This window comes from Amblyomma americanum, chromosome 8 (genome assembly GCF_052857255.1).
Source record: "Amblyomma americanum isolate KBUSLIRL-KWMA chromosome 8, ASM5285725v1, whole genome shotgun sequence".
In the NCBI taxonomy this organism is placed as follows: domain Eukaryota; kingdom Metazoa; phylum Arthropoda; class Arachnida; order Ixodida; family Ixodidae; genus Amblyomma; species Amblyomma americanum.
In genome coordinates, this window is record NC_135504.1 from 65,377,138 (window position 1) to 65,399,399 (window position 22,262).

Here is a 22,262-nt window from a genome sequence, read left to right on the forward strand (position 1 = left end):
CACCTGGTGTGGAGCATGACAACATGGTCAAACACTGATAGTTCGCAGAAAATACAATAAAAGTCGTTCGTATTATTGCTAATGCACCTTTTAAGGCTCATACTCAACCTGTTTTCACGTCACTGAAAGTAACATCAGTCAGTGGCCTCTACAGTTTATTGTTAAAGAAACGCTACGAAAGAAAACAGAAAAATCACGACACATTTTTGGTGACCTATATAACTTACAGCTCAAGGCTAATCATTACTCAACACGTTACAAAAAAATCTGGTACGTCCCATCCTTTCGCACGAACTAGGGCCGTCAAATGCTTGAGTATATTATTCCAAACCTGCTTAATTTGCATTGGGAGCGTTGAGCGCCTTACTAAGCAGTGTAGCATGCTGCGCATGTTCTGCAAAAATTTCTTTCTACCTTTTATACTTATTTTGCTTTTAATTTGTTGTCTTCATGCATTCTTATCATGTTTTGTTCACCGTTATTTTTTTACTATTCTGACCTGTTATGACTTACAAGCGAATCTGTAGCTATGTCCAATAGTCATTTTGTTGTTGACATTCCGTCCGTGAGCAAGTCAGAGGCATTTTGGGTACACTCCTAACATCCACGCTGTTGAAAATAAAGGTATTTGTATGCGCGGCACAGGCACACGCGCGACTGCAAAGTTCCATGGTAGGCGATAGCGACTGCTACTGTCATGTTCCGTAAAAACGCTGTACTTAGGAACGTTCCAAATCAGGCGCTAATATCGCTGCCATTTTCTTTAACATTGAAGTCTTTTTTTTTTAACTGAAAGATGCGCTAAGGAGGATTTTGAGCTCACTTTTTTTACCGCGGGAACTCGGTCTAACGATCCAAGCATTCTTAGGAACATCGAATTGTTGTCATGTGCGGCCGATTTCCCTATTAAATCTGATTAAACGTCCCTTCTCCCGCCTTTTTATTTTTTTTGAATTCACCTCCGAAAAGAGGACCAGTCAACCAAGGCATGCCTTTCAGCCAGTCACGTGGCGGCTTGCCGCTCTGCCATCGGCGGAGTGATACGTAAAGCAATCACTTCACGCGAATTTTTATTTCCGTGGGCCTAATTTGCGACTGTGTTGTCTACGATCGAAACTATTTAGTCAACGAAACCTGTGGGGTTGAATGGGGAGATAAATACGTTCTCCCCACTCAATCGCGACTGGCACGGTTCAAAGGCGCCCGGACCCCACCCCATGATAGCGTACGCTACCGAGCGCACGCCAACCACGGCAGGCCTTGCTCTGAGGGACCAAAGGAACGACACATTGGCTGACACAAACAGGCATTTATTGCTACAGCAACAATAACGCCAGCTAGAAACAAGGTACGCTAATGAATCAAGGTCGTCCGACTCACCAGCAAGGTTCCGAGCGAATGTTCGCCCGTGCTAGGGCAAGGGATATATCCTCCGAAGGCCGGACGGGACGATATACGGGAGCGGGTCTCCCCGTTACAACCTCGCTCCGCCAGCGAAGAGCGGAGCTGCGAGCGCCACGTCCCTTGCCAGTTAATGTAACTGGCAAGGGAATGCGTTCATCCGCGGGGTGAGAGTGCTGCTGCACGGTGCCTCGCGGGAAAGCAAACACAGGGGGCTGCAGGGCAGGTCCCCACAAACCTAAAAAAAAATAAAAGCGAAAGAGACGCCGCCACGAGAATGGCTGAAAGAAGCTCCACGCGCTGGTTGACTTCTCCAGATCTCGGAGGTGAGTTCAAAAAGAATAAGGCGGAAGCCGGGATGTTTAATCTGATTTAATGGAAAATCGGCCTTACAGGACTATACTTCGAAGTTTCTAAGAATGCTTGGAGCGTGTAGTTCCGAGTTCCCGCGGTGAAAAGACGAGCTCAGAATCCTCTTTAGTGGGCCTTTAACCTCCTAGGCGGAGTACACATTAAGCAATAGAATGGTTCATGTCATGCACAGCGCCATCGATGCCAGTGCTCTGAGAAAAGCATTACGAAAAGGCTCACAGGCCAGGCTTTACCTCTTCCTTTCTCCACATCTCATATGGCTTACCGAAAGCGGCTCTGCCCTCCGTCACACGAGCGCGCGAACTTGTCCCAAGGTGTCGGATGGCTAGTCAAAAAGAATACACGACAAAATGTCATTAACCACCATGGCACTACCGACCGGACGATGCGCAGCACCGCTGTGCTTCTGGGCTCTTGAGCGGTTGCTGCTGAGCCTCGCCATGCCTTGCCCGCTGAGAAAAGTACTGCCAGTGAATGCACATCGGAATATTCGGGTTCGTGCATGTTAGTGTGTTAGAAATGTCCAAAAAACATAGGTGACCGATATTTCGGACGAAATGCGAATATTCAAGTACTACATTCAAATTTCGCTTTCGAGATTTTTAATATTCGTTCACGCGTTCTAAAGCAATGGCCTACAGCCTGTAAAAGGTGCAGCATTTCGCTACAGGTAGCGACCGGCATTGAAAGTGGTAAGAAAATGCATTTGTCCGGGGTCAAGTGTGCACAATGACCGCAGAACCAAAATCAAAAGTGAAATTATTTGTTTCCGATCCACGCGGGTACCATTTCTAATATTGCGTGGCATTGCTATATCAACACTTTTTTTTGTTTCTTCTGCGCAGATCCCGCCAGAAAACGTTCAGCTACTTCAAGGACATCGGCGTGCCAGGCCCCGAACCAAGCCTTCTGTGGGGCAACTTGGCCGAGTATCACACAAAGGTGCAAACAGAGCAACTTTCGTGGCTCTAGTTTCGTGCACCTGACAACCTAAACATGGCCCATAGATTTTCTAGGCATAGTTGAAAAATTGTAAAGGCAAATTCACCTCATATTTTCGTCAGCTGAATTCCGCATAACACTTCTAAATAGCGTAACGGTAAGAAACCGGAAGCGGGCAGAGTGGGTGAGGGAGCAGACGCGGGTTAATGACATCCTAGTCGAAATCAAGAGGAAGAAATGGGCTTGGGCAGGGCATGTAATGAGAGGTCAAGATAACCGCTGGTCATTAAGGGTAACGGAGTGGATTCCAAGAGAAGGCAAGCGTAGCAGGAGGTGTCACAAAGTTAAGTGGCCGGATTAGGCCAAGATATTTGCGGGGATAGGGTGGCCCCAGCTGGCACAGGCAGTGTTAACATGAGAGACATGGGAGAGACCTTTGTCCTGCAGTGGGCGTAGTCAGATTGATGATGATGATCAATCATTCCACGTTGTGATTCACCTAACCCCTGTAGTTCTTTTCTGTGGTTGTCGTTAGTGCTTCAGCGGCTGACAGTGAAACTCTGCACAAATTTATTCCCTGGCTCTCCAACATTAATTCACAGCTCTCAGGCGAAAGTTACTGTTGAAATCGCTGCCACCCTGTCATGTGCTAGCCGTCCCGGTTAGCTTAGTTGGTTGAGCAACTGCTTATGTAAGGCGGTGGTCCCGGATTCGAACCCCAAACATGAACGAATTTTTTTTTCCTTTAACCACGAAGTTTCTGCGGAAGATGCGTAGTTTTTCGTTGAGTCCATACGGCTGCGCTCGGGTGGATGATAAAGAGTAATTACTCTCTCGTATAAATAACTGATAACACCCTGAAATTGCAAGCAGATGCATCATCACGTGAACACTGCAGCTTCGTGTCAGAAAATAGCGTCATCTATGACCGCTGAGGTTGCGCAGAAAATATTGGGCCAACAATGTCAATCACGGAAGTTCCACGTAAGTTTCAGCCACTAACATGAAGTTATGTGGAACCAGATTAAGAGTGCTATAGGAAGAGAGGTCGAGTTTCTGCCCCGTGACTCCCGCTGCATTGTGAAGAAAATTTGTCGCGGAGTATAAAAAGGATAAAAAATGCGCAATTGAGAGCACAAGTTAGGGTTGGTGAATACTCCCGTCTCTAGACCATTTTTCTTTCAAGCCATCTAATACATTCCATGCCTACCCGCTTTTATACTCATCTTCAGTCTACTCCCCGGCATTTCTATTTTTCCTGCCCCTGAATGCACCTGATTGGAATCACAGCTCATATAGACCCACGCACATAACAACTGTACGCGTTCATATCCATTCTGGCACAGCAATCGGCTTAATTCGCTGCCCGCAGAAGCAAGCAGACCTTGAAAGCGTACACGCCGCAACGGGAATGCGGGAACTGTAAGTTAGCCAACAAAGGCATAAGAACTAAATTACTAATACATACGGCACTTGAAAAGGCTTTAGAAAAGTGTGCGTGCTGTGTATAATTGAGAGCGAGTATACTCACTCGGAAGCGACTTTTGCAGATTACAAGTCCCGTACACAATTGCGACACTTCCATCAATTTTGTCAGGAAGCCTGCGTTGGTGCAGACATCGCCTGAAGTCATTTCGCTAATTTCCCCCTTTGCCGCTGACCAGATGAACTATAGTAGACTTCAAATTCCTACTTAGCCACCTGCCGTGAAAATCGAAACATGCACAGCAGGAACATACCGGGGAAATTAGTGTCGTCATGGTGAAATCGCGCATGTTCAGAATACACAGTGGCAGCGGATTTCCTGCAACTTATCAACATATATACGCACGAAGAAACAAAACTCACAGCGAGTCATCTCAATGTTTGTTTCAGGAACTGAAAGTCACCTGCCCTCTCGCTTTTACACCATGCTATTGCAAAACTTCGCTCATGGCTTCAGCGTTTTGGTGAGGTGTATCTCCACCCTGGGATCGACCGAGATTGTAACTAGCGAATATCATCTGTCTGATGAATACTGATCGATGCCTATCGCAGGTTGCATCGCTTCTCTCCTTGCACACTAAGCCCCCAGAAGCGTATACTCTGTCATTACCACGGAAACAATTTGTTGCCCTGCAGTAACAATCTTCAGTTCATGGCTGACGTCACCAAAGCGCTTCACTTCTCATTCTTGGTGCGGAAACACGCTAAGTTATCACTAAGTTTCCAAGCCCCGATCAGCGGTCTACTGCTACAGCCGGGAACAACTCCAGAACACAGCGCCAATTACCCCTCACATGATGCCCTCCAGCTAATTGCGCCGACCGATTGTAATGACATGGTGGTTAATCCGTACTTAATTTCCGTGCACCTGCCAGCACCCTGCGATGTCCCACGGGCAGTTGCAAGGGGACCGCGCCGCCATGACTGTCGGTCGACGCCTCTGGATGGAAGGCTTCATTTGAGGGGCGTTTCCCGCTGATATCTTGAGTTGTAATCGATTATACCAACATCAGCAATTGCTCAAAACTTACCTTGAAGCGTCTCAGTGCACCAGCATTGGATCCAGGCGCTATCAATGGCTGCCAGATGCCGGCAGCCCTTACAAAAATTTATTTAGACAGTCTATAGACTGTCCATTGATTTCTGTTTATAAAGTCTTTAGATTCGTTATAGACAGACAGTAGAGACAGTCTAGAGGCAACACAAATTCTAGAGAAAGTTTATAGACAATCTACACATTTATGGCCATACACTTTTAGTAGACTTTTGTCTATAGACAGACAATAGACTATGAGTAGACAAAAAGAAATATCTATAGGAAGGCATTACAGTCTATAAGAAGTCTATAGACTGTTTACAGGCCATTTTTGTAAGGCAGTAGTTGCCCACTTTGCTGCCGACTGTAAACGTGTAACTACTTCTTCCCCTCGTTCATCTGAAATGTCTGTCCAGTTTTGGCCAAAATATGTTCACTCAGTAGAACCGGTGAACGAACACGAATGGCAAGCCAGTGAGGGTCAACAATGTTTTGTCAAATGCGCTGTGGAACAGTGTTCATGACAATGCGTGCCACGACTTGTCCTCGAATATCTCTGCTGTAGTTTTCGTTGTGCAATGCACGCCTGCACTCCGGAGCTCAGAGCACGCGTCTTCAGCTTATGTTCAACGTTCTTGCAGGGTTTTGTCCACGCGCTCACCGACTGGTGTAGCAAGTATGGAGACGTGTTTGGGTGAGTGTAATGTTTCATTCTTCGCGGGCCTTTCTCGTCAGTGCGAATGTATCCGAATATTTTTTTTCTTGATTTCACTGCAACACGAACGTTGTTTACCTCCGGACACCATTCTGAATTTCATTTTTTTTGCAGATTCTACAATGGAGATCTGCCTATGTTGGTCGTCAGGGATTTGGACTTTCTCTCGTATATCTTCAAAAAAAACTTCCGGAACTTTACGGACAGAGGCGTACGTATCCACGCTATAGCCGCGGCCACTGGTCCCAACACATTGTATACGGTTTTGAAGGATGTGAATATGTTTTCTGTACTGAGCACTGTCTGTGTGGAGAAAACGTAAAATAAACTTGGGAAACGGACCAAGTGCGAAGTGTTTGAAGTAATTAGCTTCTGCAAGTTGTTTCACTGTGTTTTGCATATTGCTTACTTTATTTTTAGAGAGGTCCCTATTGCAGGCTTCGAGAAGTCCGTCTCTGGAGTCACCGTATACACAGCCGTTGAATTTGAAGCACTTTCTTTTAAAGGAATGTACAAAGTGATCACAGATGACGAGAACAGCCTACAATGATGTAAAATATGTAGAAGTGACCAGAAATACACTTTGGTAGAGAGAGGGCAGGCAGATGATTTCTTGACGCACACAAAGTGACCAAGGCAGGGGAAAGCCTCAGGGTGCTTGCCAACGATTCGGCAAGTGGACTTGTCTTTGTCTTTGAAGACAGACTTTGTATGTAGGAATCCACTTTTTTAGGCTGATGACAGCCTTAATTGCTTCTCAGCAGTAAACCCTAAATAATTAAAGAATGTTTGCAGGAGGGCAGTTGAGCGATCAGATTGTTCGTAAGGAAGAAACCGCAATAATGCAACATGTCCAACATTCTTGGATAAAAATTTGAAATCTGAAAATTTGTAAGGCTCTATTTTAGAAATATTGAAGACAACGGTCAGTCCTTCTTATATGTAGCTAAATCATTCTTTTAAAGTGTTTGCATCGATCGCATCGAGCAGTAAAGACTGTCGTATAAAACCAGCGGTAAACGCTTTTGACGATAGCAAAAGCGTAAATAGAAAAAAATACAAGACCGCCGTAGGGTGATCTCCGGATATATTTATTGTTATAGTAAAATCTTACATTACATGAAAAAAATTGTGTTCATAAACGGTGTCCCGCTCAAAAATGCTTTCTTGCAGAATTGTAGAGTATGGGTGCGCCTTTAGATTTGCAGCATCAGCTCTGCTGCGCTTGTGTAGAGAACGTGTTCGTCTGCGCTCTTCTTCAGATCATCATGCGCACTGACCAGGAGCACAGCATGCTAGGCCAGAGCATCATCCACGCCAAGGGCGCGCACTGGAAACGAACGCGCGGCTGCCTCTCGCAGGCGTTCACATCCAACAAGCTCAAGCAGGTGCGTGGACGCAGTTTTTCGAGTTATTCCTCTTCGAAATTCAAAAGCCTATGGTAAATTCCAAAGCCCATGACCAAGCCTATGGTCAATCTCACCGAAAAATGCGCTCTATCTGTCCGATTAACGACAGGCGACACGCATGATTGCACTCGCGGAAGCCATCATCGTACACGGCACAAGATGCGCAGTGCATTACAAACGCCCCTCCTATGCATCATATACAGGGTGTTTAATTTTATACAATGCACATAATTAACACTATAAAATAAGGAGGTTCACAAAAACAGGCTAATCGTTAACCTAATATTCACAAATAGGCTCGAACAACGTGCTCTCATGGCCAGATCACCTTACCTGAGATACGGTACTTTGCATAAATTACAATAGATTTGGTTTATGGTTTATAGGGGTTTAACGTCCAAAAGCGACCCAGGCTATGAGGGACGCCGTAGTGAAGGGCTCCGGAAATTTCGACCACCTCGGGTTCTTTAATGTGCACTGACATCGCACAGCACACGGGCCTCTAGAATTTCTCCTCCATCGAAATTCGACCACTGCGGCCGGGATCGAACCCGCGTCTTTCGGGCCAGCAGCCGAGCGCCATAACCACTGGGCCGCCACTGCGGCTGCTTAAATTACAATATTTCGTTGACATACTTTACATATTAAAAGAAACTGCCAGTTTAACTTTTAAGAGGTATTGATACAATCCGACTTCCATGCACACAATGCGGCTTCCATTTACAGTACACTGCAGAAAACTATGTTAGAAAGTGACTGCCGGCGTGATCGAGGTGAAAGAATGGACGATAAACCAGGAGCGACAATGAATGATCAAGGTATTTTGAAGCGTGTAAGGCGACATGGCGGCTGTAGAACGCGCCATGATAGAGGGATCCAACCCACGACTAATAAAGGCCAGTAGGATTCGTATAGCACCATACCTTGTTTCAGCAGCGTTCTTGCGAGCAACTGTTAGCGGTATTAGAGGACAGGAGTTACGGAAGCCTTTAACCGCCGTTTTGCAGTTTAAAACTTTTTTTGGTTCCATTCAGTTGGGTCTTCATGAACCTTTCTCGCGTTCTAGTTGGAAACAGAACACATCAAACCTTCATACAAGCGTCGTGTTTGTAAATAAAGGAGAAACGGCGGTCTGGATCGGCAAGGTGTGAGGGGGAAAAAACACCCACTGGAGATAATTGCCCACAAAAATTGTACTGCCTGGGTTCGAGCCGAAGCCGTAAGCGACCTATTGTTATCTTCAAGCAGTGGCTTAAGAAAGTTACAGCACTGCACTTAACTGTGTTTAAGAGCGGAAATGCGGAAGCCTTTCCCTGTCCTCTGTCTCCCCCATTTTTAATTTTTATCTTATTTTCTTTAAGTTTTTTCTGTTTTCATTTTGATCTCCATAATTTCCTGTTTCGATTTTTTTTAACCCCATTAAATATATGTTGCTTGTTAACTGGTTTCTTAATCAACTTTTACATTTTATTTTATTTCCCACGCAACTCATGATGGAAAGTTGGAGCGGACAACTTCCGTCCACAGACTTCCGTCCACGCCACTCATGAGCCAAGGAAGGCTCACGCCTTAAACACGCGGCGTGCCGACACTGCTCCAAGCCACGCTGCTTTCGAATCCAACCCGCGTGTGCGTTGCTTGAGGCTAAAAACATTTTCTTTTGTGTTTGATGAGTAGCTCTGCGCTTTTCCAGCCAGTCCACCCGAAGGAATCAACAGGCGGAGTCCCGCCTCGCCTTTCCTCTCCGCTCCTATTGGCAGCCACGGTAGGCGGGTGAGCGTTGACTGATTAAATGAAACCGAGAAAGCGATAGGTATGGACAGCAGCTAATCGTCTAATGCTCGCAACTTCCAATTTACACCTTAGCAAAATGTTCCCGAACCAATACAGGGACATCTGCCCATGGTACGGTGCAACACCCACCCTATACCATATTACTTGGGAACGTGACAGAAATAAAGCATTACATGACTCAGAAATTCTGAGTGCGGAGCAGGGGGAGAGTGTGCTCTTTAGCTGCAACACAATCCTCCAAAGAGGATTGGTCATCCATGCCCAGCGAGCGGCCAAACTCAGCGGTGCCCTGGAATAGGGGCGCCGACCTCTGCAAGACGGAGGGAGACAGCTGCTTGAAGATGAAGACCTCTGTCTGACCGAAACACCTTGTTAGAGCAGTAAAGTGTATCCTATCCTGTCCTATCCTAGTCGATGAAACTTACCCGATTCATAGTGCATGCAAGGAGGAGGATGACGCAATGGACGACGCGAAGCAACATTTAACGCGATAGCGTTAAAGCTCCCGTTGTGCAAAAAATACGGCGTCGTCGGCGTTCTGAGTGAAAAATTGCCGGAGGAGCACCCAGGTGGGCCACCTTGGTCGCGTGTCCTCGTGGCGCCGTCACAAACCGCCCACCGGATTGTGAGCAAACTGACCACATTGGCAAGTGGGCAGCTATGTTCAGGATTGCTCACTTGGAGCGATCAGCCTGGTTCGCACAAGCCCCACCTATGGCAGCACCTGCCATGTCAGGGCAGCGGCGCATCGCTTAACTGTTGCACCACTGTGCCAGCAGAAGCATAATGATTCCCAGGGATCTATGTAAAGTCGAGAGTGGCAAATTCCGCATATATTGGCTTTAATGAACTCATTAACGCTATCGCGTCATGCTTTTAAGGCAGGGCTTTAGTGTGCCCTCCAACTTTTTCAGAACACGAAGCTTGTGATGCGCATCCTATTGTCTGCTGACTCCACTCCGGAGGACGGGGAAAATTATTGGAAACTTTAGTCATACACTTACCTCCAATAAGGCAACACCAATCTCTCTCTAATCCTTGCAACTTTTTCGGGTGCCCTGTCTAGATAACTTGCATTATACTGCGTAATGAAAGAGTAGTTTGTCGCAGGAGTCGAGGTCTCACTTTACCGATTATGTCCACAAGAATGCTCTCTTGTTACTCTCATGGCTTCGGGAGAGCTGCACAAATGCATACAAAAACGTTTTCCTCGAGATTCAAGCGAAAATTACTTTCACTGTTCTGAGCTAGATGTTTAAAGTTATTCGGCTACTTATAGTTTAAAACTTGTGTTCAAGTGCGCGCCTCATTGTGCTATATCAGAGTGGTTTTCGGTGTGACATTTCGTGTTAGTTTCTGGACAGCCTGCAAAGAAACAAATATCTAGCTCAGAAGAGTGAACGTAATTTTCGGTTGAAGCTCGACGAAAACCTTTATGCATGCATTCGCGCAGCTCTCCCAAAGCGATGAGAGTAACAAAAGTGCATTCTTGTGGACATAATCAGTGAAGTGAGACCTCTACTCCTGCGACAAAGTACTCTTTCATTAAGCAGAATAATTCAACTTAGCTAGGCAGCGCACGCGAAAAAGTTGCAAGGATTAGAGAGATCGCATGTACTTATTGGAAGTAAGTGTATGACTAAAGTTTCCAATAATTTTCCCCGTTCTCCGGAGTGGAGTCAACAGACAACAGGAAGCGCATCACAAGCTTCGTGTTCTGAAAAAATTTGAGGGCACACTAAAGCTCTGCCTTAAGGGCATGACGCGATAGCGTTAATGAGTTAATTAAATCCAGTATATGCGAAATTGGCAATTTTCGACTTCAGATAGATTTCTAGGAATCATTATGCCACTCCTGCCACAAAATTTTAGTAAACTGGGAAGTAACAGTGGGTGATTGCCGAGATCCAACTTTAAGCTCTCAAAAGTGAAAATAGACGGGGGGGGGGGGGGGAATGGCGGTGGTTTAGCTGTGGTTAAACCTGGAGTGACGCGACAGCTACACCTGGCCGAGTGGAACTTGGTCACGTAACCAACAACGTGATCAGCCACGTGATCAACCACGTGATCAGCCACGGCGCCACGCCGCCGCCAGCTGCTCCGCACCACGTGACCAACCACGTGACAGCGTGGCGGCGTAGCCACTAGCCACGGCGTGGTGGCGCCGCCACGCTGAAGGCTCGAAATGCTGCCGCAATGTAGCTATCGCTACAAAAATGGCTGCGGCTTAAACCCTGCTTAACCACGTGGTTCGTTGCACGTTCCGCACTGCGAGAACTCTCTTCTAGCGGCTGGCCAGTCTCCGCTGCGGCTGCTTCCAAGGCAAGTCCCTGCCTTTCGGCATTTTTCGTTGGCCATTGAGCCAGGCGAAGCTCCAGCTCTTCATCGGTTTCGGCTGCCCGTTAAGCGCGGTTACGCTCCCTATCGATTGCTAAATCCCTCGCATGATTGATAATGTCTACCGGGTGGTCAGACTCGGTCCGACGTCTGCGAGTACCGTCTCTCGAGGACGTCGGCTACGGCTAACTTGCTTCGTCCATAGCGACACAATGGGTAGGCAGCGCGCAGCGGCTGCGGCGACGGCGGAGGGCGCCCCTGCAGCTGCTGCGAGTCACGTGGCATGTCACGTGGTATGTCACGTGGTTACCTAAGAAGCTGCGCTCCTCTTGTTCAAGGTAATTCGTGCAGACACAGCGAAATTGACGCCGCTAGGCTAGTGAAGCTTTTGCTTTAAAAATTACGCTTCTTAATACTTCCCACGTCCTGTGCTGCTTCAGCAACGTCACGCTTTACAGCTCGTTGTGAACGCTGATGGTGACAGTGGTCAGCATCTGTGTAGCTCGTCTGTGCGGAGAGATGCTCGGCTTGTAGTGGGGGTGAATGGGATGTGACAACGGCTCCCCTGCACTCGGCGCAAAATCGTACGCACATTGAATATCGCGCGTGAACTTCCCTTGTTGATGACACCACAGACCACAAACGAGTTACGCAGTTTTGTCGCGTCATGGAGGAGCAACCATGTGGACTAAAAGCCCCAAAGGGATCAGATTTTAACGCAGAAATGCAATGCCAGCCGCGAAGCCGATCTATTGGCAATAAAAAAAAGTTGCAACAAGTTGCAGCAAAAGCTTTAGTTCTTGACTTTACTGTACGCGTTTTACATATTCGCTAAACACTAGCGACAGCGTTGCTAGAGCTCTTGCACTGGTCCCGGTAAGGTTGAGGGCGTAAACTGATGGTAACTTTTTCTTCTCCTCCATCTCATTTGATATCTTTGTGATTGGATTAGCGTAATTTCCCCTTCTTTCCATGCATCCCTTTTTCTGAGCCATTGCGACAAGGCATGCGACCGTTGTGTCTTTTTTTCCTTTCGTCTGTTTCTTGAGGGGGAAAGCAGTAGTAATAACAAAAACGATGCAACGCATAGTCTTTGTAACACATTTCTCACTGCCTTTTTTTACACTCACCGAGTAGGGAGTAAAAAAGACAAGCGCTTGACGAAAAAGAGGGAGGCCGGAAAAAGTTCAGAAAATAAAATTCCTTGCAGAGGATGAATTTTTGCTGAGCCTCCCACACGTCTGAGGATTGGGAAAGGCCTGACATTCTTGGTAATGGCGTTATTGTTTTTGTTTTTGCACTGGAGCGCATCGAGTGGAGCATATTTCGCACCAGTGATGGATCTATTGCACTCGTCGTTTTTACTCACGAAAGTACATTCACGCAAGTTGAGCGTGCGGCGTCATGGGCGATCGAAATTCGCCACCACTGGAGAGCGGAGCCACTGAAGTTTGTTTCACAAGCAAGCGAAAACGCTCGCGATTTCTACCGCCGCAGTGCAAAAACCTGTACCGAGCTGCCGCGGCGGATAGAGCGGCCAGAGCAATGAGGTTGCAACAAATTGAATTTTAAGCAGCAAGCCTTTCTTAACTCATGAGTGGCTTGGACGGAAGTTTGTGAACTAAAGTTGGCAGATGGAAGTTGTGGACGGAAGTTGTGGACGGAAGCTGTGGACGGAAGTCGTGGGAAGAAGTTGTGGGCGAAAGTTGTGGAAGGAAGTTTGCGCACGGAAGTTTGCGGGTGGAAGTTTGTGGACAGATGTTTGTGAACTAAAGTTGGCAGATGGAAGTTGTGGACGGAAGTCGTGGGCAGAAGTTGTGGGCGAAAGTTGTGGACGGAAGTTTGTGGACAGATGTTTGTGAACTGAAGTTGGCAGATGGAAGTTGTGGATGGAAGTTGTGGACGGAAGTCGTGGGCAGAAGTTGTGGGCGAAAGTTGTGGACGGAAGTTTGCGCACGGAAGTGTGCGGTTGGAAGTTTGTGGACAGATGTTTGTGAACTAAAGTTGGCAGATGGACGTTGTGGATGGAAGTTGTGGACGAAAGTCGTGGGCAGAAGTTGTGGGCGAAAATTGTGGACGGAAGTTTGCGGGTGGAAGTTTATGGGCAGATGTTTGTGAACTAAAGTTGGCAGATGGAAGTTGTGGACGGAAGTCGTGGGCAGAAGTTGTGGACGGAAGTTTGCACACGGAAGTTTGCGGGTGGAAGTTTGTGGACAGGTGTTTGTGAACTAAAGTTGGCACATGGAAGTTGTGGACGGAAGTTGTGGACGGAAGTCGTGGGCAGAAGTTTTGGGCGAAAGTTGTGGACGGAAGTTTGCGGGTGGAAGTTTGCGGGTGGAAGTTTGTGAACTAAAGTTGGCAGATGGAAGTTGTGGACGGACGTTGTGGACGGAAGTCGTGGGAAGAGGTTGTGGGCGAAAGTTGTGGACGGAAGTTTGCACACGGAAGTTTGCGGGTGGAAGTTTGTGGACAGTTGTTTGTGAACTAAAGTTGGCACATGGACGTTGTGGATGGAAGTTGTGGACGAAAGTCGTGGGCAGAAGTTGTGGGCGAAAATTGTGGACGGAAGTTTGCGGGTGGAAGTTTATGGGCAGATGTTTGTGAACTAAAGTTGGCAGATGGAAGTTGTGGACGGAAGTCGTGGGCAGAAGTTGTGGACGGAAGTTTGCACACGGAAGTTTGCGGGTGGAAGTTTGTGGACAGGTGTTTGTGAACTAAAGTTGGCAGATGGAAGTTGTCGACGGAAGTTGTGGACGGAAGTCGTGGGCAGAAGTTGTGGGCGAAAGTTGTGGGCGAAAGATGTGGACGGAAGTTTGCGCACGGTAGTTTGCGGGTGGAAGTTTGTGAACTGAAGTTTGCGGATGGAAGTTGTGGACGGAAGTTGTGGACGGAAGTCGTGGACGGAAGTCATGGGCAGAAGTTGTGGGCGAAACTTGTGAACGGTAGTTTGCGCACGGAAGTTTGCGGGTGGAAGTTTGTGGAGAGATGTTTGTGAATTAAAGTTGGCAGATGGAAGTTGTGGACGGAAGTTGTGGACGGAAGTCGTGGGCAGAAGTTGTGGACGGAAGTTTGCACACGGAAGTTTGCGGGTGTAGGTTTGTGGACAGGTGTTTGTGAACTAAAGTTGGCACATGGAAGTTGTGGACGAAAGTTGTGGGCGGAAGTCGTGGGCAGAAGTTGTGGGCGAAAGTTGTGGACGGAAGTTTGCGGGTGGAAGTTTGCGGATGGAAGTTTGTGAACTAAAGTTGGCAGATGGAAGTTGTGGACGGAAGTTGTGGACGGAAGTCGTGGAAAGAGGTTGTGGACGGAAGTTTGCACACGGAAGTTTGCGGGTGGAAGTTTTTGGGCAGATGTTTGTGAACTAAAGTTGGCAGATGGAAGTTGTGGACGGAAGTCGTGGGCAGAAGTTGTGGACGGAAGTTTGCACACGGATGTTTGCGGGTGTAGGTTTGTGGACAGGTGTTTGTGAACTAAAGATGGCACATGGAAGTTGTGGACGGAAGTTGTGGGCGGAAGTCGTGGGCAGAAGTTGTGGGCGAAAGTTGTGGACGGAAGTTTGCGGGTGGAAGTTTGCGGATGGAAGTTTCTGAACTAAAGTTGGCAGATGGAAGTTGTGGATGGAAGTTGTGGACGGAAGTCGTGGGAAGAGGTTCTGGGCGAAAGTTGTGGACGGAAGTTTGCACACGGAAGTTTGCGGGTGGAAGTTTGTGGACAGGTGTTTGTGAACTAAAGTTGGCACATGGAAGTTGTGGACGGAAGTTTGCACACGGAAGTTTGCGGGTGGAAGTTTGTGGACAGGTGTTTGTGAACTAAAGTTGGCACATGGAAGCTGTGGACGGAAGTTGTGGACGGAAGTTGTGGACGGAAGTCGTGAGCAGAAGTTGTGGACGGAAGTTTGCGCACAGAAGTTTGCGGGTGGAAGTTTGTGAACTAAAGTTGGCAGATGGAAGTTGTGGACAGAAGTTGTGGACGGAAGTCGTGGGAAGAAGTTGTGGGCGAAAGTTGTGGACGGAAGTCTGCGCACGGAAGTTTGCGGGTGGAAGTTTGTGGGCAGATGTTTGTGAACTAAAGTTGGCGGATGGAAGTTGTGGACGGAAGTTGTGGACGGAAGTCGTGGGCAGAAGTTGTGGGCGAAAGTTGTGGGCGAAAGATGTGGACGGAAGTTTGCGCACGGAAGTTTGCGGGTGGAAGTTTGTGGACAGATGTTTGTGAACTAAAGTTGGCAGATGGAAGTTGTGGACGGAAGTCATGGGCAGAAGTTGTGGGCGAAACTTGTGGACGGAAGTTTGCGCACGGAAGTTTGCGGGTGGAAGTTTGTGGAGAGATGTTTGTGAACTAAAGTTGGCAGATGGAAGTTGTGGACGGAAGTTGTGGACGGAAGTTGTGGATGGAAGTCGTGAGCAGAAGTTGTGGGCGAAAGTTGGGGACGGAAGTTTGCGCACGGAAGTTTGCTGGTGGAAGTTTGTGGACAGATGTTTGTGGACTAAAGTTGGCAGATGGAAGTTTTGGACTGAAGTTGTGGATGGAAATTGTTCGCACGTACTGACAATCAACTTTATTGTAATAAAATAAAATGTGAAAATATATTAAGCAACTGTTGATAAGTACTATATGTGTAACGAAATAAAAACAAAAACAACAAACGCAAAAAGAAAATAAGAAAACAAAACGGAGATAAATTGAAATACGAAATAAATACGAAATGGGGAAAAATAAAAATGGAAAGAGAAAGAGAGGACAAGGACAGGCTCTCACGTTTTCGCTCATAAGCAGATTTCAGTGCAGTCCTTTGCGCCGCCGGTGCTGCCGCGGATTTGTACATGTTAACGGGCAAAGCGGCAGCGAAACCTCCATCTCGCATTCCTATTGGCTGGTGGCGAGCTACCGGTTTTTTCGCCGCCCGGAATCGGTTCTGCACCGCTGGAACCTTGCACCTGTCTTTCTGTTAGAACGTGAGCCCCCAGCGGTGTTCTTTCTCGCTCTCCCAAGGTGTTAGCTTAGCATCATAAAACGCTTGCCTTCACGGAATCTGCACTGAGCGAATCGGCCGACCTGTTCATGGACTCGGTGGCCGAGAAGGCGAACGCCGGGGTCGAGTGGTGCGTGGCGGAACCGTTCCAAGGACTCGCCATGGACTACGTCGGCCGTGGAGAGTTCGGCTTCGACTGTTGCTTCCAGAGGAACCTGTCGCACCCGTTCCTGAACACCGCCCGCAACGTCCTGCATGCTATCATGTCGGGACCTTTCCACATATTCGCACGTAAGTCTATGGGGCTAATGCGCAGCAAGCTTATGGGCATGCCAAATGGCCGAGCTGACTGATGCTGCATAGTGACGCTCAATGCTCCAACGAACTCCATACTTCTAGCCTAAAAGATTCTGGGATGGTGTGAAATGCCGATATCAGTAGGGCGGCTTTAGTACGAGTAGCTCTGGTTGGGGGCCTGGGATGTCTGCTGGGTTTAAACCGCTGCACTCGCATTAGCGTCCGGAAAGTTCTAGTGAATGCCTCGTGAAGTCATGAGGGACGTCATTATGTTCCCACAAATCATCGTGGTAAGTTATCTTGACGTCATGCGTGACATCACTGACGTCACTATTCTGATCAGGCAGCGTCACACGTTCCACCTGTTACATTGCACCAACGTCACGTAAACGAGAATACTGGCAACAACAGCTCTCGCTGTGAACGGCTAGCGGTCTCGCGCTCGATTAGCGGTGGAACCGACCAGCCGCCGACAGGAATTGATCAAACCGAAAAATTTGAGGGGATCAAGTGGAATGATGGGATGTAAATGATATAGCATTGTTCTTTCACTCATCAGTCTATTCCAAGCATGGTTCTATTCCAATTCTGAATCCATAGTCTTTCACTTCCTTAATCTACTGCAATTGGGCTTCTATTTCAATTATGATAGGCAGGCAGGCAGGCAGGCAGGCAGGCTCTGTCTGTCTGTCTGTCTGTCTGTCTGTCTGTCTGTCTGTCTGTCTGTCTGTCTGTCTGTCTGTCTGTCTGTCTGTCTGTCTGTCTGTCTGTCTGTCTGTCTGTCTGTCTGTCTGTCTGTCTGTCTGTCTGTCTGTCTGTCTGTCTGTCTGTCTGTCTGTCTGTCTGTCTGTCTGTCTGTCTGTCTGTCTGTCTGTCTGTCTGTCTGTCTGTCTGTCTGTCTGTCTGTCTGTCTGTCTGTCTGTCTGTCTGTCTGTCTGTCTGTCTGTCTGTCTGTCTGTCTGTCTGTCTGTCTGTCTGTCTGTCTGTCTGTCTGTCTGTCTGTCTGTCTGTCTGTCTGTCTGTCTGTCTGTCTGTCTGTCTGTCTGTCTGTCTGTCTGTCTGTCTGTCTGTCTGTCTGTCTGTCTGTCTGTCTGTCTGTCTGTCTGTCTGTCTGTCTGTCTGTCTGTCTGTCTGTCTGTCTGTCTGTCTGTCTGTCTGTCTGTCTGTCTGTCTGTCTGTCTGTCTGTCTGTCTGTCTGTCTGTCTGTCTGTCTGTCTGTCTGTCTGTCTGTCTGTCTGTCTGTCTGTCTGTCTGTCTGTCTGTCTGTCTGTCTGTCTGTCTGTCTGTCTGTCTGTCTGTCTGTCTGTCTGTCTGTCTGTCTGTCTGTCTGTCTGTCTGTCTGTCTGTCTGTCTGTCTGTCTGTCTGTATGTCTGTCTGTCTGTCTGTCTGTCTGTCTGTCTGTCTGTCTGTCTGTCTGTCCGTCCGTCCGTCTGTCCGTCTGTCCGTCTGTCCGTCTGTCCGTCTGTCCGTCTGTCTGTCTGTCTGTCCGTCCGTCCGTCCGTCCGTCCGTCCGTCCGTCCGTCCGTCCGTCCGTCTGTCTGTCTGTCTGTCTGTCTGTCTGTCTGTCCTATGGCAGTGCCCTGCCTGCCCACATTGTCAGGCAGCAGCTGATTATATCATGAGAGGCTGATCGGGAAGATCAACGTGAGTCGCAACCCTAGCCAAGCAAACCAAGTCCCACTAATGACAACACCGGCCATAGCACTTGCCTTGCGCCATTGCGCCACAGCTCACCAGTCCACCATGTCCATGTGTTCCCCTGTCCTCTTTTCACTTTTGCATGAAACAACACACACACCAACAACCACGATAACCTATCAGATTTGCGCAGCACTGAAACATATCATGCTAGCGCACACATCCGCATTTCGCCTAATTCTTTTTCTGTCTCTTTGCAGATTCCACAACGACTTTGTCTGATGTGGTAGCCCCGATCTTATGGCTGAACGAAAAGCTCGGCTCCTTCAGCTACAGCGCCTTCAACAAAGAAACCATAAGGGTCGTGGATCTTAGACTTAGAAACCCCAAGGTGAGTGAGCAGTGTTTCTTTCCACTAGACCAGGAGCTGCTTCACCCATGAGGGTTAACAGCTGGGGAAAAAAACTTGTTTTTATAATCGCGGGCTGTAGGAAACTGTAACCATGTTACTGTCCTTAGGAACCGCACATAAACATGGCTATGAGAGGAAAAACACGCAGTTCAGCACAGATCACTATGCGAAACTCTGTGAGTACTATACGATGCAGAGCCGTTGAATATACGTTTAAAAATAAATACGCTTAATTAAGGATGTGTTTGACAAAGGAGGAACGGCTTGAAGGGTTCAGATCGAGGCATTGCGTGTGGGTATCCATGCAGACCGAATGGACCTCGTGAGCAAAATGCTACGCGCTGCATTGAGCGTAGCTGGTCAAAACATCCTCCCTGATCGCTAGTTAAGATACCAGTTACGACAAGGCCGAATACAACAGACGCAGACTGCATCCCTAGAAACCCACACCGCATGTGCCTAGAACGGGCGCAGGTCGCGCAGGCATCTGATCTACAACGTTATCGCTATCGATTACCAAAGGTCAAGGAACTTAAACCTGTCGTAGAACACACCCAGAAAATATGGACAAAAGCATTTTTGAGCGGGACACCGTTTATGAACACAATTTTTTCATATAATGCAAGATTTCAATACAACAATCAGTATATCTGTACATCACCTGACGGCAGTCTTGTATATTTAGGCACCTTTAGCAGCCCGCACACCGCCGGTGAGCACGCACTTATTGGTCCCAGTGCTGCACGCTTACGTGCGGCTGCCGAGTACCTGGCGCCAACTGGCACCGTCAAGGCGATTTGCGCATGCGCATTGGCTGCGCGCGGGATCCCGGCACTCCGGTACCGGTAACGATAACACGGTACACGGAATGCTAAAGACGTCTCTTTTTTATTAACGTTTTTGTTGTCATCAAAAGCGTTCTCCGTTTGTTTTCGATGGCAGTCTTAACTGTTCGATGCGATTGATGGAAACACTTTAAAAGAGAGATTTTCTACTTATGAGAATAATGGACCATTAGCTTAATATTTCCATAACAGTGCCTTAAAGTAATCCAATTTTCAAAAATTTGGCCCCAAAATGCTCGACATGGGAAGCTAAAAGAAAGCGAGTCCCCATTACGTCAGAATTGGAAGTGGCATTGGGGACAAGTGGCATTAGAACAGATGTGTGTGGACATAGCGCCGCATATCAGTGGTCGGTTCTTCGGCCACATGTCGAAACCTGTGGCATGAAGAGGCCGACGTTTGAAGATAATAAAAGAAAGGTTGCGCGGCAGCAAAGAATGTTTGAAGTTGCGAAAAAAAAATGCATAAATATGCTTGTATAACGCCGGTGTGAAGGAAGGACTTCATCAAATCAGCTAACCTTTTTTCATTCAATTAGACCATTCATCACACCTTCACCCATTATTGATGCCCTGGGGCAATAAATTTCGCTTTCAAAAAAAAATTGGGTACAAAAAATGTTCGTACGCTAGTGTCCAATAGGCTACGAGCCATTCAGCTATTGCAGCTATAAGCACATGCTGAAGAAAAGCAGCGTCTAAAAGACGCCCAGAACTTCACTGCTGCACCGCTGAAGGTTCGTCATTATCATCTGTCCGACTACATCCACTTCACAGCAAAAGGCCTCACCCGTATCTCTCCAGTTAACCATGTCCTGTGCCAGCTGCGGCCGCCTTATCCCCGCAAACTCCTTAAACTCATCCTAAGGTTGGTTAGAGCCAAATTGCAGAAGCAGGAAGGGGACGTCCTTCTCGCAGATGCAGCGCTTACTTTCCAATCTGAAGAGTTCATGCTCCCGCTGTAATTGCGACTGACACTTCATATAGCATGAGTGAGTGACCATGTCTCTGACCAAAAGGTGCCACGGCAGCTATAATGGTTTCCTTCCGTGTTCAGGCACGAAAACCGGACCTTCTTCAGGTCATGCTCGACGCGCATCAAGAAGATACCCAGGAAAAGCAAGGTAATTATTGTTATTTCTCACGCCGAAAGCTATTTGAAATGTTTAACCACAAACTCAAGGTCATCAGATTTACCCTGTAGATACCAGTGTTGAAATCTCGTCCACAATGCTGTCGATTAAAAAACAAAAAGACCTTGGCCTTCGTTGTACCTTCTTTCTAAATGCGAATGATTTATGGGGCTAAGTACAGTACAACTCTGCTATCCACTGTAGCCTCGATAGTATGTCTGATAGAAGAATAAAATAGGACGATCTGCGGAGACAAAAAACAGCCTCTACAGGATACAATAGCGTCCGCAGGAGCTCCGGGTCTAACGAATATTTTTTTTATTTCGTGGCTTCCTGTTGGAAGGAATAGCCAAATATAAATCCCTCTGACAAGGGCTTTTCATATGCAGCACATCTTCGTCGAAACATAGCACTCCAACCTGAGCAAAGCACGCCAAATACTTTTTGTATCTCGCAGAGTACTTATTTATGCTGTATAACTCGTCACGTTTCCCAACACTCAAGACATATGCTAGTTTTCCCAAACTACCAGCCACATGGCACATCATTCTACTAAATATTCCTCTTATTTTCGCATGCACTGTTACTGTTAGGCACAGCGTATTCCCAGGTATCATAGAAAGAAAGCTGGAACTCTTTGCCCTGCACTGCAATTTCAGCAATTGTGTGGATGCCATTGAAAGTCGAAGATGTCTGTGCATTGTGTATTTGTATTGCGGCTTTCTTGTAGGCATAATTAAAGTTGCTCGTGATGATCATGCATATCTTATCGTTTCTTCTGCAGCAGCTTCTGCGGGCCTGCAATATGTACAAAGGAATAAAATAAATACTCCCTTAAATTTATGCTGGCAACTGTTGTCTCTTTTTTTCATTGACCACTCGAGTATTTCACTGCCAAATGTCGCACCAAAAAAACTTTCTCTTCTCTCAAAATGCAGCCAATGGGAAGATCACGAACGGCATGAGTCTGCTGGAAGTCTAAGTCAACACGACCGTGACAATGCTGGCCGCGTAAGTACTTAAAGCGTTATGGTGACTAGCAGTCTGTGTTGACTTATGTTGTAACTTGTGGTGAGGTGGGTGAAATTTCTTGAATATGTCGCATAACGAAAAGAAACACTGGCTTCGACAGCCATGCGCGGTGTAAGCTAATTTTTTTTTCATGTATTTGAATATGAGAGTGACCGGTAATTGTGGTGAGGTTTCCATTTGTCTCAAAGCAAGTGCGCTGTTTTGTATATCTTACAGTAATCGCTGACGCTTGGCATAGATTAGGTAGCCTGCACCAATCTTGTCAATCTTTCTCTTCTGTCGTGTGCACTCAAGCGAAGTGTTTTTGTGTCATCTAATTGAGTTTCACGTCATAAGACAAGCATGAACGCCAGAGCGAGCGATGCATTTTCGGTAGGAAAACATTTCATAGATATTTTAATTCCTACCAACGCTTTATTTACCAACCGCTGAATGTCGCAGCGTT

General features: G+C 47.3%; 1 pseudogene across 1 annotated transcript in view; it reads left to right on the forward strand.

Annotated features, from left to right (window-relative positions):
• The window catches only part of LOC144102454 (cytochrome P450 3A8-like), a 41,045-nt pseudogene that overhangs the window by 8,653 nt on the left and 10,130 nt on the right, over positions 1–22,262 (forward strand). The window contains exons 2-9 of the transcript XR_013308211.1: positions 2,616–2,715; positions 5,878–5,930; positions 6,066–6,162; positions 7,214–7,339; positions 16,493–16,751; positions 18,657–18,787; positions 20,710–20,776; positions 21,724–21,796. The product of XR_013308211.1 is annotated as a cytochrome P450 3A8-like (transcript). The remainder of the gene's footprint in view (positions 1–2,615; positions 2,716–5,877; positions 5,931–6,065; positions 6,163–7,213; positions 7,340–16,492; positions 16,752–18,656; positions 18,788–20,709; positions 20,777–21,723; positions 21,797–22,262) is intronic.